Source organism: Equus quagga, chromosome 9 (genome assembly GCF_021613505.1).
Source record: "Equus quagga isolate Etosha38 chromosome 9, UCLA_HA_Equagga_1.0, whole genome shotgun sequence".
Taxonomy (NCBI): domain Eukaryota; kingdom Metazoa; phylum Chordata; class Mammalia; order Perissodactyla; family Equidae; genus Equus; species Equus quagga.
In genome coordinates, this window is record NC_060275.1 from 55,493,392 (window position 1) to 55,506,538 (window position 13,147).

At 42.4% G+C, this 13,147-nt stretch overlaps 1 long non-coding RNA gene across 1 annotated transcript in view; it reads right to left on the reverse strand.

The window, feature by feature from the left end:
* The window catches only part of LOC124244886 (uncharacterized), a 30,018-nt gene extending 22,660 nt beyond the window's left edge, over positions 1-7,358 (reverse strand). The window contains exon 1 of the long non-coding RNA XR_006890135.1: positions 7,257-7,358. This is a non-coding gene — a long non-coding RNA (uncharacterized LOC124244886). The remainder of the gene's footprint in view (positions 1-7,256) is intronic.
* Between the last annotated feature and the right edge of the window lie 5,789 nt (positions 7,359-13,147).

A 13,147-nucleotide genomic window follows, 5' to 3' on the forward strand; every position in this document is an offset into this window, starting at 1 on the left:
GAGAGTAAATTTTTCACAAAGTGGAAAATGTTGGCTTGCTAAAGAATCAAATTCAAATGGAAAAAAACACAAAATGTAGAAATAAGGATATTTTGCCTCACTTTAATAGAATTGGATATATGAATATCTGTAAGTTATCAAAATAAGAATGTGGAGAGAATTTTTATTTCAACAAGATAATTCATTGCCAGTTTTCTTTTTATAAAAAAATCCGTTTTTCTGCTTACAAAAACTAAGACCTGCATGCTTATTTGAATTCAAATATTACAGAATTTCAGAAATGCTAAGGTAAAAGTCCTTTGAATTTCAAAAACAACCATTTATAGTGTGGCATAGATCCCTGCCAATGTTTTTTCCTTAGCGTCTGTTACGTTATTCTCTTTTAAAAAAAAAACAACAAGACTTCGAACAGAAGGCAAGAAGAAGCAAGGCAGCCGATGGGGAATGCTGATCGTGGGGCCCCTCCAGGAAGGCGCAGCGGAGGCCCTGAGGGGTGTTGGAGGCAGTACTTGTTCGTTTTCGCTCTGGGCGTGAGAAGAGAGCGTAGCCCGCATCTTTTGAAATTCTGAGCAGTTTTCCAGCACTTTAGAAATTGGGTGGCAAAAGCTCATCTGATTATATTTCCAAACCTCAATAATTATATTTTTGAAGATAGATATTTTTCTATTTGAGTTTTATATAGATTACGTAACAAAGAATGATTGAAGTTTTCAAAGTTTATTTTATTCTTTGAGATGTCAGTTTATTTTTTTGAAAGCCTCTTGTTTTTCTTCTTTGATTTCCCATTTGTTTCCCAATTCAAAAATGTGAAAAGGTTACATTCGGGAACAGCATTACTTTTGTTATCCTAGACTTTCCAGCTGTCTCCCAAACATAGCTGTTTTTTTGAAGAGTTAAGATCGAAGATAAGAGAAAGATAAGCAGATGGAGGGGCCAGGGGGATGTTCATCACGGAATAACGAGGGAACTAGTACTTACAGCTCTAAACTTTTAAAAAATCTTTCGAATGCCTTCTGCGACAGAGAGAACACATTACCAAACAGAATCCGTGACATCAAACCCATGAGAACAGTGTCTGGGTAAAGTACCAAATGAGCCAAAGTTTATGAAAAATGTGGGAAACGTCAGAAGAGGGTTTGAAAAGTTAAATTTGAAGCAGGACGAAACAGATGAGTCCATTGCTTCAAGTGTTAGTATATTGTTATTAAGTAATAAAAACAACCTCTCATCTCCTATTTCATCTTTTTAAAGTTGCAGGATTTGGAAAGTGGTAAAACAAACATTGGACAGAGGAATTGAAGCCTGTTCCTCCAAATGCCCCCCCACCCCCAATTCGTCTGTTGAAGCCTTAACCTCTACTGTGACACCTGTATATAGAAATAGGGCCTTTAAGGGGGTAATGAAGGTTAAACGAGGTCATAAGGGTGGGGCTCTAATCCAGTGGGACTGGTGTGCTTATGAGAAGGGGAAGAGACTGCAGAGATCTCCCCACCAGCGCAGAGGAAAGGCCAATGAGGACACGGTGAGAAGGGCCCATCTGCAGCGGTGAGAAGGGCCCATCTGCAGCCCGGGAGAGAGGCCCCCCACCAGGCACCAACCCTGCCGCACTCTGATTTGGACTTCTATCCTCCAGCACTGTGAGAAAACGAATTTCTGTTTTTTAAGCCACGCAGTCTGTGGTATTTTGTTACGGTAGCCCAAGCAGACTCATACAAAGCCCAAGGCAGATGGAAAGCTTTTTTGGTGGGTGGGTTTTGGGGAGGGCATCCTATGGCTTCAATTAATTTAAGAATTTTTCTTGGATGAAAAATATCCAAGAAATTTGGGAAAATTTCAGATGAGATTGTGGGAACATAGCCTGTGATTGATGAGGAATCATGGAGAATGGGAAGCTATTAGAAATCTGCAGGGGCCACTCCAATCCCCTTTTAAAAGGGGGAAGAACAAATTTGACAAGACAGTGAGTATGTTGTACATATAGAATTATTAAAATTATGTTATCACTTGAGCTTGCATGAATTTCTAAAAAACCATTAAGCCCCATTATTAAAATAGGGAAATACAACAGGTAGTATTTGGAACTTATGCTATTACCCTCTCCCCCCTCAAAGCCAGAAGAATACAGACAACATGATGGTAACTTGGCTAAGATAAGCTGCTGGGTAACCCACTAGCCAATCATTGTCAAACTAGATTCAGGAGACTCGGCACTTTCATATCAACCCTAGTTTAGTCAATGTTTTTAGCAATGGCTTGATGGATGAGCTAAAGGATCCAGGTATCGGATTTGTGAAATGGCAGGAATCTTAGAGTAAAATATACCAGAGCTAGTTCAACCATTCACCCATTGAAAGACATTTGGGTTGTTTCTAGTTTGGAGCGGTTTTGAATAATGCTGCGATGAACATTTGTATACAGGTTTTTGCATGAACATAAGAATACAATTGCTGGGTTGTATGATAAATGCATGTTTAGTTTTGTAGGAAACTCAAACTATTTTCTGGAGTGGCTGTACCATTTTATACTGCAGTAAATGTTTCGCCTGCAGTAAACGTTTCTCCACATCCTCACTTGCATTTTGTATTATCACTATTTTTTAAAATTTTAGCTATTCTAATAGGTGTGTAGTGATATCTAGTGAGGTCAGGAGTAATATTGACGTATGATTTTTTTGAAAACAATGAAATTATCAACATTTAAAAGATCCATGTAATTCACTGAACAAATATTTTCCAAATGACCAATGCATGATGTTACAAAATCATCCATGAGTGTTCTGTTTTTAAAATATGTCCACAAATTCTTTGATCCCCATCCTTTGATGAGATGGAAGTTAATTTCCCTCCCACTGAATGTGGACTGTGCTCAGTAAATCTAACAAGTAGAATATGGCAAAAGGGATAGTGTGTGACTTCTGAGGTTAGTTTATAAAAGACATTGTGACTTTGCCTTGCTCTCTCTTGGCTTCCTTGGTCTGGGGGAAGCTAACTGCCATGTCTTGAGGACACTCAAAGAAGCCTGTAGAGAGACCCACATGGGGAACTGAGGCCTTCTGCCAACAGCCACCCGAATGAGGCCAGAAGCAGATCCTATGTCTCTTCAGTGAAACCTTCAAATGACGCAGCCTCAGCCAGCATCGTAACTGCAACTCAGGGGGCTATAACCCACGTAAACAAAAGCTCGTTGAGGTCCTCGATAATTTTTGAGAGGGCGAAGGTGTGCTGAGGCCAAAAAGTTTGAGAACTGCAACTCTAACAGATCCAGGCATGAGAGTGTATTTACAGGAAGGCAACTAGGATTGGACTGGAAATCATGTCGTATGTAGATTAGCCAAACAATTTGAAAGTGCTCAGCCTGGAAAAGACTTGGGACCTGATGGCCGTGTTCTAAAAGGAAGAGTGTTGATTTGTTATGAGGCAAGGTAGCACAGGAGTCAACAGCAGGGCTTTGCTCATCAAACAGACCTGTGTTTGAGACCCAGATCTGGGACTAATAGCTATGTGGTTTGTGTGGTTTGAGCAATTGTCATTTTTTTCAAAAAAAATTTTTTTTTAATTGTGACAAATATATATATCAAAATTTACCATTTTAACCATTTTTGAACACAGTTCAGTGGCATTAAGTACATGCACATTGTTATGCAACCATTACCACCATCTCCAAGATTTTTTTCATCTTCCCAAACTGAACCTCTGTACCCATTAAACACTCAACTACCCCTTCCCCCAACTCCTATTCTACTCTGTTTCTCTAAATTTGGCTACTCTTGGTACCTCATATAAATATTTGTCATTTTGTGTCTGGCTTATCTCTCTTAGCATAATGTCTTCAAGCTTCATCCAGGTTGTAGCATATGTCAGAATTTTATTCTTTTGAAGGCTGAATAATATTCCATTCCATGGATACACCACATTTTGTTTGTCCATCTGTCAGTGGACGCTGGGTTGTTTCCACCTTTTAACTAGTGTGAATAATGCTGCTGTGAATATTGATGTACAAATAACTGGCTTGAGTCGCTGCTTTCCTTTTTCGTGTGTATATGCCCAGAAGTGGAATTGCTAGATCACGTGGTAATTCTATTTTCAATTTTTTGAGGAACCTCTAAACTGTTTTCCATAGCAGCTGCAATTCCCACCAGCAGAGCACAAGGGTTCTAGTTTCTCCACACCCTTGCCAACACTTGCTATTTTTTGGATTTTTTTTAAATAATAACTATCCTAATGGGTGTTAAGCCTTTATTTTTTGAAGTTTTGAAGTTTGAATAAGTTTTCCAACTTTATTTTGAAAAAACTCAAACCTACAGAAAAGTTGTATACCCATCGCCTAGGTTCACCTGTTAACCTTTCACCGCATTTGCCTCTGTCTTCATTCTCTTCACTGTTGTCCTGAATCATTTAAAGGACGCTGCAGACATGACGCTTCTTCATGCCTGAGTACTTCGTGTGGATCGCTTAAGAAAGATGGTCTACATATTAACATTAATTCCATATATTGTCTGACATGCAGTCCATATTAAATTCCCCCAATTGTCCTAAAAACAATTGTTTTATAAAGGTTTTTTTGGTTTGCATCCAGGATCTAGTCAAGGTTTATTCATTGAATATGGCTGTTGGATAGATTTAGTTTTTCTTAATGTAGAAAGTCCCCTGCTTAGACATTTTAGGTCTCCTTGTTTTCATCTTTAAAATAAAAATTGTAGTATCTACTGTTTTATGAGTTTTGTATGTCATAAGGTAGGTGAGACACCACTAAAACGAAAGTTCTAGGAAGGCAGGGGTTTTTATGTTTTTTCACTGGAACCCCAGCACCTGGAATTGTGTCTCGCATATAACAGGTGCTCAGTGAATATCAGAATGAATGAATGAACACAGTGCCTAACTGAAAAATGAGTGGGGGAAGGAAACTTATGCTGTGCAACATTTTCCAAGTATTTTATATCCAACATCTTACTTGCCATCTCTACTTTGGTGTCTGATGGGCATCTCAAACTTCCTTTCATACCCATCCAGTAAAAAGGTATAAAGAATCTGACCACTTTTCACGGCATCCACTGTTCCCTGCCTCATTCAAGTTAGTCTCTTAACTGGGCTCCGTGCTTCTCATCTTGTCTGGCTCTCTCTCCCTTTCAGACTAGTCTCAACAAAGCAGCCAGAGTGGTCTTTTTTAAAGAGAAGTTAAATCAGACCACTTTACTGTTTAAAATCCTATACTCCAATGGATTCTCATCTCACTTGGAGTAAGATCCAAAAGGATTATAACATCCTAAAATCTGCTCCATGTTACCTCTGTCCTCATGTCCTGTTCCTCCTCCCTTTGCGTATCCCATTCTAGCCACATTGGCCTGCTTGCTAATCCTCAGACATAACCTGCCTCAGGGCCTTTGCTTTTCTTGTTCCCTCTGCTTGGAATGCTCCTCCACTAGCTAGCCACAGGTCTCCATCCTTCAGGTCTTTGAGTAAATGTCATCTTCTTACAGAGTGTATTAGTTATCTATTGCTATGTAACAAATTACCTCAAAATTTCATGGTTTAAAACAACAGTTATCTCAGTTTCTGAGTCAGGATTTGGGAGTGGCTTAGCAGGGTGATTTTGGCTCAAGTTCTCTCATGAGGTTCCAATCAAGATGTCAGCTGGGCTGTAAGCCAGAGGGCTGACTGGGACTGGAGGATTTGCTTCCAAGATGGCGCACTCATACGGCTGAGGCCTCGGTTTCTTGCTGGCTGCTGGCAGAAGGCTCGGTCTTTTGGAGGCAGCAGCCTCTCCAAAGGGCTACTTGAGTGTCCTTGATACATGGCAGCTGGCTTTCCCCAAAGTAACTGATCCAAGAAAAAGTAACGCAGAAGCCACAATGTCTTCTATAACCTACGCTCAGAAGACACGCTCTGTCATGGGTGCACTATCCTGTTGGTACACAGGTCAACCCTGTTCAACCTGGGAGGGGACTGCGCAAGGACACGAGTACCAAGAGGTAGAAATCACCGAGGGCCACCTTGGAGGCTGGCTATTCGACTATTTAAAATGGTACAGCTGTCACTCCATCACTCCGTTCCTCCCTCCTAGTCTATTTTTTCCATAGAACTTATTCCTATCTGACATATGTTACTCATTTCTGTTTCTACCCTCTCAACATTAAGCTTTGTGGGAGCAGGAATTTTTACTTGCTTTATTCATTGCTGTATCCCAACCACCACAATGGCGCCTCGCACATTTGAGTAGAAGTTCAAAAATATTTCGAATATACGAATGGCATGACTGTGTGGTTCAAAGGTTAAAACTTGGGGCTTTGGGTTGGAAATTACATGGAATCTGGTTTAACTAAAAAAGTCTTTACTTGCTAGCCAAGAAGGGACTAGGTTCTTTGGCAGGACACAGACTTCTCATTACCTGAGTCGTTGATACAAGGGCTGGGGGACCTCATGGTAGGTTTGACATAGAGGGGCATGACACGGTTGGTTGGATTAGTTAATTTTTATGGACCTTTCTGTATCTTTTATTATCCTATACTTTAAAAAAATTTTTTTTTTCTCTTTATGAAGGTAATACACATGTATTTTAAAAATCCAAACAATGCCAAAGGTAGAAAAAAGAAAGCAGAAATCACTCACAGTACAAGATAACCACCATCTACGTTATTCCTGGCACTTTTTATCACACGTATACATGCAAATACAGGTATGTGAGGAAACGCCTCTACACATACATACTTGTGAAATGAAAAGCAGGATGCAACACAGTAATATATAGTCAAGCTTTGCCAGTGAATGTAGGTATATTTACTTTTTAAAACAGTTCCTTTTATAAAAATGACTCGTGCTCATTTTAAAACCAAAAGGCATTTTAAAAGTTCAAAGAAGAAAGTGGTAAAAACCCGACAAGCAGTGAGAACCACTATAGAAATGTTGGTACCTACCCTTCCAGACATCCGTCATAAACAACAAACCCAGAAAAACAGAAGAGCCTGTGTGTTGTGTTTAGGTTTAGAAACTGTCAGAAGCACCTTTTAAGCTACTTTGGGAGGAAAACAAGTGCGTAACGTCGCTTATCTTGAACACCAGGAGTTACGCGGTGCTTTGGGCGGCTCTGGAAAAACACGAGCGCATAAGAAAACAGGAGAGCCCGAGAACACCAACCAGCTCCGAACCTGCCGCGGCTTCACCAACACCCAGGGCAGCGCGGCCGGCGCCCCGACCCCGCGCAGGGCCGAGCTCACCCGGGCTGCGCTCCACCGCCCACCCCCGGCCCCCCTTGAGAGTCACCTGCTCCCGGTAGGCGTGCCTTTCAGGGCCCCTCGGAGAGCCCGGGGTACCAGGACCGCGCCTCGCTGTAGCCCCACGTGTCTCTGAAAAGACCTGCTGCTCAGCTCTTCAGCGTCGTCTCCGTCCCGCTGCGCGGTGCTCGGCCTCCCGGCCCCGCCTTGGAAGCGGCATCCGCCGTGGACCAGGCGCAGCAGCGGCGGCCCCTCCCTCCCGCCGCCCTGCTCCCGGGGTCGCGCTGCCCGCTGCCAGCTGCCTTGGGAGGTACGAGAACTCCGCCTTCGCGAAAGAACGAAAACAAAGGCCCCAATTATTTTGCTAATTGTTGTTCCATGTCTTAACGTTTCCGGTTCCAGATGAACCAAAAATTGTTGAGGTACCATGAGAAAATCCGTTGTTTTAATAATCTATTAAGAGCTCATATTCAGACAACACCATGCGTGACTTGCTCTTCCTGTGGAGACTGCAGGGGGCCGTGTGGCTGGCTCTGCCACCATCTTACACGGCACGGTCCATTTACACACTCACCGTCCTGCTTGCCACAGGCGGCTCACCCGCATGACATTCTGTACGCGGCACACACGTGTGCAAACAGCCTGGCCACAGGGCAGCTCTTCCATGCGTGAGATGCAGAAAATAGTCAGGAAGGGCTCCCCAGCTCCTCAGGATCTGCAGTTTTCTGTTTTTGTTTGCTCTTATAAAAACATCACGCACAATTGAGACAGCTGCTAGGCCCAGCTATCACACAATATGTCACACTAATAAAAACCATCAACACGCAGGCATTATTTTACCTAAACACAAGGTAAACCCAACTTAATCCTAAGGCACATCTTGCTTCCAGTATTTTGTTTTAAAAAACTATTAGGTGTCCATACCAGTTTTAATATAAAGGTATTTCAACTTAAATATTAGCTCTGACGAGCAGGTATTGTTTTATGCAAAGCTTCTAAATCACGATAAAAGCTATGAAACAGCAACAATCTAGCAGTCTTTTCCCATTAGCTTTAAATTGTATGATATTACTCTGAAATATTTCATATGGAATAAGTCGACTTTTTCCTTATACACTTTTCCTAATGTTTATGGTGTACCTATTATCACGTGTTCTCCCTGAAATAAAGTGCCTTCTTCTTCACCTGCCCAAACCCTGAGCATCTTCAGCCTCTGCAGCCTCCAAGTAGCCCCTTTGTTTGACCCTGGTGGTCTTCAGAGCAGGGGTTAGGCCAGTAAACCCCTGCAGCCCTTCTTAGCTCTATTGCAATACCATGTTCCTTAGATGTTTGCGTGTGATGTATCTGTGTTAGGATGCACTTTCTGGAGCCAGAGTAATGAATACTTTATATGTCCATGCTCTCCAAAGAACTTAAGAAAATGCTGATGCAAAGTAGGAGCTTTAGAAATATGTGTTGATTAAATAATTCACAGCAAAAAAAAAAAGTTCATATTCAGGTTTGACTTTCCCAACTAAATACATAGTGGTCCCCACATGTTTGTCTGTGAACAGGTGACAATCTGGTTGCAAATGATCACTTGAAGGGGTTTACTAAAAATACACATTCCCAACCCAGGGGGCAAGAATAGTACCTGAGAATCTGAATTTTAAGAAACAGCATAACTAACCCTGAAATGCAATAAAAAAACTTCTTCGCTAGTTGCTAACCCAATATCGATTTCCACCTTCTTCCTTACTAAAAACTCCAGTTTTCTACATGGCATAATACAGGCAGCTACACACTACATTTCTGACTCCCTCGCAGCTAGGGTGGCTATAGACATAATTTTACCAACAGGATGCAAGCAGAGGTTATTGGATGGGAGCTTCTGGGGAAGCTCTTAAAAGAGGATCAAACTCAGCCAGCAAGAATGTTTTGCCTTTCACCTTCCCCCTTCTTCCTCCCTGGGGCTGTGCACCCCACATTGGAAGTAAGCATCCACCTTGCAGCTATTAGGTGATGAGGATGAAATCCACATACTGAGGCTGGATGACTAAACGGAGAGAAAGAAGGAATGTGGATCGCTGAAGCATCATGGGACCTCAGTACCAGGCCTGGGTGATTTACTTCCAGACTTTTTGTTCCTCGAGAAAAATTAAAGCTCTATTTGGCTAAGCCATTATAAGTTGGGTTTTCTGTCACTTGCAGCCGAATGCAATACTAACTGATATAATAGCTAAACAATCAAAACATGGAATAAGAAATGAGAGGGCTCTGTGCAGAACGTGTGTAAGAACAGTGTGGAGTCCATTACACAATCTGTGTGATTAACAAAAACCTGGAAGAGCCGAAAAATATGAACACATAGTCTCATCTGTCAACAACAAAAAAGGCAATAGAAAACTCCAGAAAAACAAACAAAAAACTATATAATGAAGTCAACTTTAGCTGAAACAAACAAAAATATGCCATGATTTTTGAGCAAATGGTGGAGAATTTTGACCTTGAGATTTGGGATGTTCTTTTTTAAGTGGTCACAAGCTTAGTGATCAAAGATTACATTTACTTTTCTATAGAACCAATCATTTCACACGGTTCTATAGTGAATATTCATAATATTATTTAAAATAATCATAGTATCTTTAACACTACTACTTTTCAAATTTTAGGAATAATCCACGGACAAGGCATTGAATTTATATTTATAGAATATAAATGCCCTAAACCTTGACAGTGTAAGTTTGGAGTAGGGGGAGGATGCAGAGAAGGGGGTTGGCTTAGGCACCCTCATCTCCCCATCTTACACAGTGTAGAGTCACTAGAAACATCCTACCACTGATGGATCAAAAATGGAGGTCTATGGGCCAGCCCAGTGGCACAGCGCTTAAGTTCGCACGTTCTGCTTCTTGGCGGCCCAGGGTTCACTGGTTCGGATCCTGGGTGTGGACATGGCACCGCTTGGCAAAAGCCATGCTGTGGTAGGCGTCCCACGTATAAAGTAGAGAAAGATGGGCACAGATGTTAACTCAGGGCCAGTCTTCCCCAGCAAAAAGAGGAGGATTGGCAATAGTTAGCTCAGGGCTAATCTTCCTCAAAAAAAAAAAAAAGGAGGTCTAGGTATATTACATAAAGTTATGCAAATAAATACAGAAGAACTAAAAATAATATAAGTAACAAAAATTGAGAAGTATGGGGGGATGTGAGAGGCAGATCATCTTATTTTTCATAGCAGAGAGTAACACATACTCCCTGAAGCTGATAGAGCAAGATAAGTATCCGAGAGCTATGGTGTTATCACCAGAGCTAACAAGAGAAATGGGTAACAGAGGCTTCCTCCTGTTGTGGCCTTGAGGATTGCTGGGGAGCAGGGAGAAGAGAGATTTTTTTCACTTGATATCTTTCTGTACTATTGGAATTATTTTAAACCCCTCTCTGCATTCCTTTCATAACTACAATGTTTCTGTTTATTTTTTAAACTCTTTTGATTCTGACAACCAACTTGTTTGCAGAGCCATTGAAATAGAGAATTTTAGGAAACGTGTTCGAGCTTAAATACTCCTGTGAGCTTTGACTCCAGCAGAGTCACAGGCGGGGTAAGCAAGTGCCTACTGGTCCTTCTGTGGGTTTCCATGTAAAAACAGGTTTTCAGAAAATTTTTGCACAAATTATCTTCCAAAAAAGCTAAATACCGTTAAAAGAACAATGTTTTGAGATTGTTTAATGAATCACTTAAAAAATGCAACTTTTAATTCCCAATAAAAGTGAATTTCAAATATTAAACATTTGGATTATTCCAATTTATATAAAGAACTTTTCTTCTCTCTGAAAATCAAATCAAGAGCAGAGCAAAGTGTGGCAGCAATGAAAACCAAAACAGAGGGACAGCTTTACATCCTTTCTTCAATTTAATGTTTAAAGAAACAGCAGAGGGGGCTGGCCCCATGGCCAAGTGGTTAAGTTCGCGCGCTCCACTGCAGGCTGCCAAGTGTTTCGTTGGTTTGAATCCTGGACACGGACATGGTACTGCTCATCAAACCACGCTGAGGCAGCGTCCCGCGTGCCACAACTAGAAGGACCCACAACAAAGAATATAATACAACTATGCACCGAGGGGCCTTGGGGAGAAAAAGGAAAAAATAAATAAATAAATAAAATCTTAAAAAAAAAAAAAGAAACAGCAGAAACATGAACTATTACATAAATAACTGAACTGAGGAAGGAAGCATCTACCAGAGTAACAAAGGAAATCCACAGAAAGAATCCCCTGATAGAAGTGATTATCAGGCCAGAGCGGTGGTACAGTACAAAGAAAACTCCCGCCTAATTCTGATTCTGTGTGTCATTTATGGTGATCCGCAATCTGCTATTGGGCACTTGACAAACTGGAGTCCTGGTAATATGTGGAAACTCAAAGTTCTGGATATGACTGTTGATCCATTTCTAAGGACTATTTCCAGAGTGTTGATGTTTACCAATGAAAAGATAATTTTTTAAATGTGGGATATGAGCATGGGGCAAATAATCCACTTGTCTTTAATGCTGAACTATACAGAAAAAAATTAGCTTACAACTGAAAGAGATGGATCGCGGAGAGGCAAAGACTTGGTTTACCCAAGTTAATTCCAGATCCTCTGGATTCTGCACGGCCTGCAGTGGCTTCACAGGTGCTCAGCATTTGCTGGGCCACAACCACTGTGGAGGTCACAGTGTTCCAGGGCCTCCACAAAGCGCTGCACCACTGCCTGGCCTGCTCGGGGCAAATATTCCTGTGGGGTTCACGTCCAAAATATGCTCTTCCATGGAGAACACAGGTTCCCTTGGGAGCCTCCTCAATCTCCAAACTATCCTGTTCTCAGTTGATGGCCTAGCCTTGTTCGGGCATGGGGATGGTGAGAGGAGGAAGTGTCCAGGCTGACTCCAGCTTCTTGATTTGGGCAAGTGGATGGGCAGAGGTGCCATTTACTGGACTAGGGGACCCTCGGAGAGGACCCTGGTGGGGGAGATCAGGAGTGTTATTTTAGAGGTGTGGATTTCCAGGTGCTTTGAGACATCTAAGTGGAGATGAGAAGTACACCATTGGATGTGAGGGCCAAGAGACAGACAGGGAGACAGACAATACAGCCCCTACTCTCATGGATCTTATAGCACAACGGGGTAGATTTTAAGCAATAATTACAAAAATAAATATCACCCAAGTTTCATGAGAATGAGGGAGTGATCAAGAGGTACTGAATGCTTCTCAGAAATAATAAAATGACTGAAAAAGCTGCAGGAATATAGTGACATGGAGGTCCCTGGGGACCCTGATCAGCACGATGGGGCAGAAGCCAGACTGGAGTGGGTTCAGGATGAGGAAGTGGAGGCAGAGTGTCACAACTCTCAGGAGAGGTTGCTGTGAAGGGGAGGAAGGGAGAGAGCTGGAGATGGATGCCTGGTTCGGGGAGGTTGTGTTTGCAGTTCAGTACTCATTTTGCTTTTAAGGAGGAAGAGATGGCAGGCTGAGGAGAGTGGAGGCTTGGCAACATCCCTGCAGAGAACAAGAGAACAGCCAGGCGGGACTGAGGACCATCGGCATTCCTACCAGCATCCACTGCCCGGCTGTGGCTCCTCCAGCCACAGGCATGGAGAAAGCAGCGTTGGGTTCATCCCAGTTTGGGACTCTGCCAGACAAGTGTGACAAGGACAGAGGAGCAAGGATGTTAAGGGTACTGGCAAAAATAGTACTGGAATAGAGGAAAATGGAATTGCCGTTGGATGAGGAGGGAAAGGCAGAAAGGAGAGGGTGATAGATGGGGCAGACACGGGACAGAGGATTGAGGGTCCCAGAGATGGTGAAGAAAGGTCACAGGGGAGCAGCTGGAGGGATGGCAGGGGGTGGGACGGGTCATCCACAAGGATGCTGACAGCTGATGGCAAGATGTGGGGGGAAGGATCCTGTAAGCCTGGTTAGTAGATGAC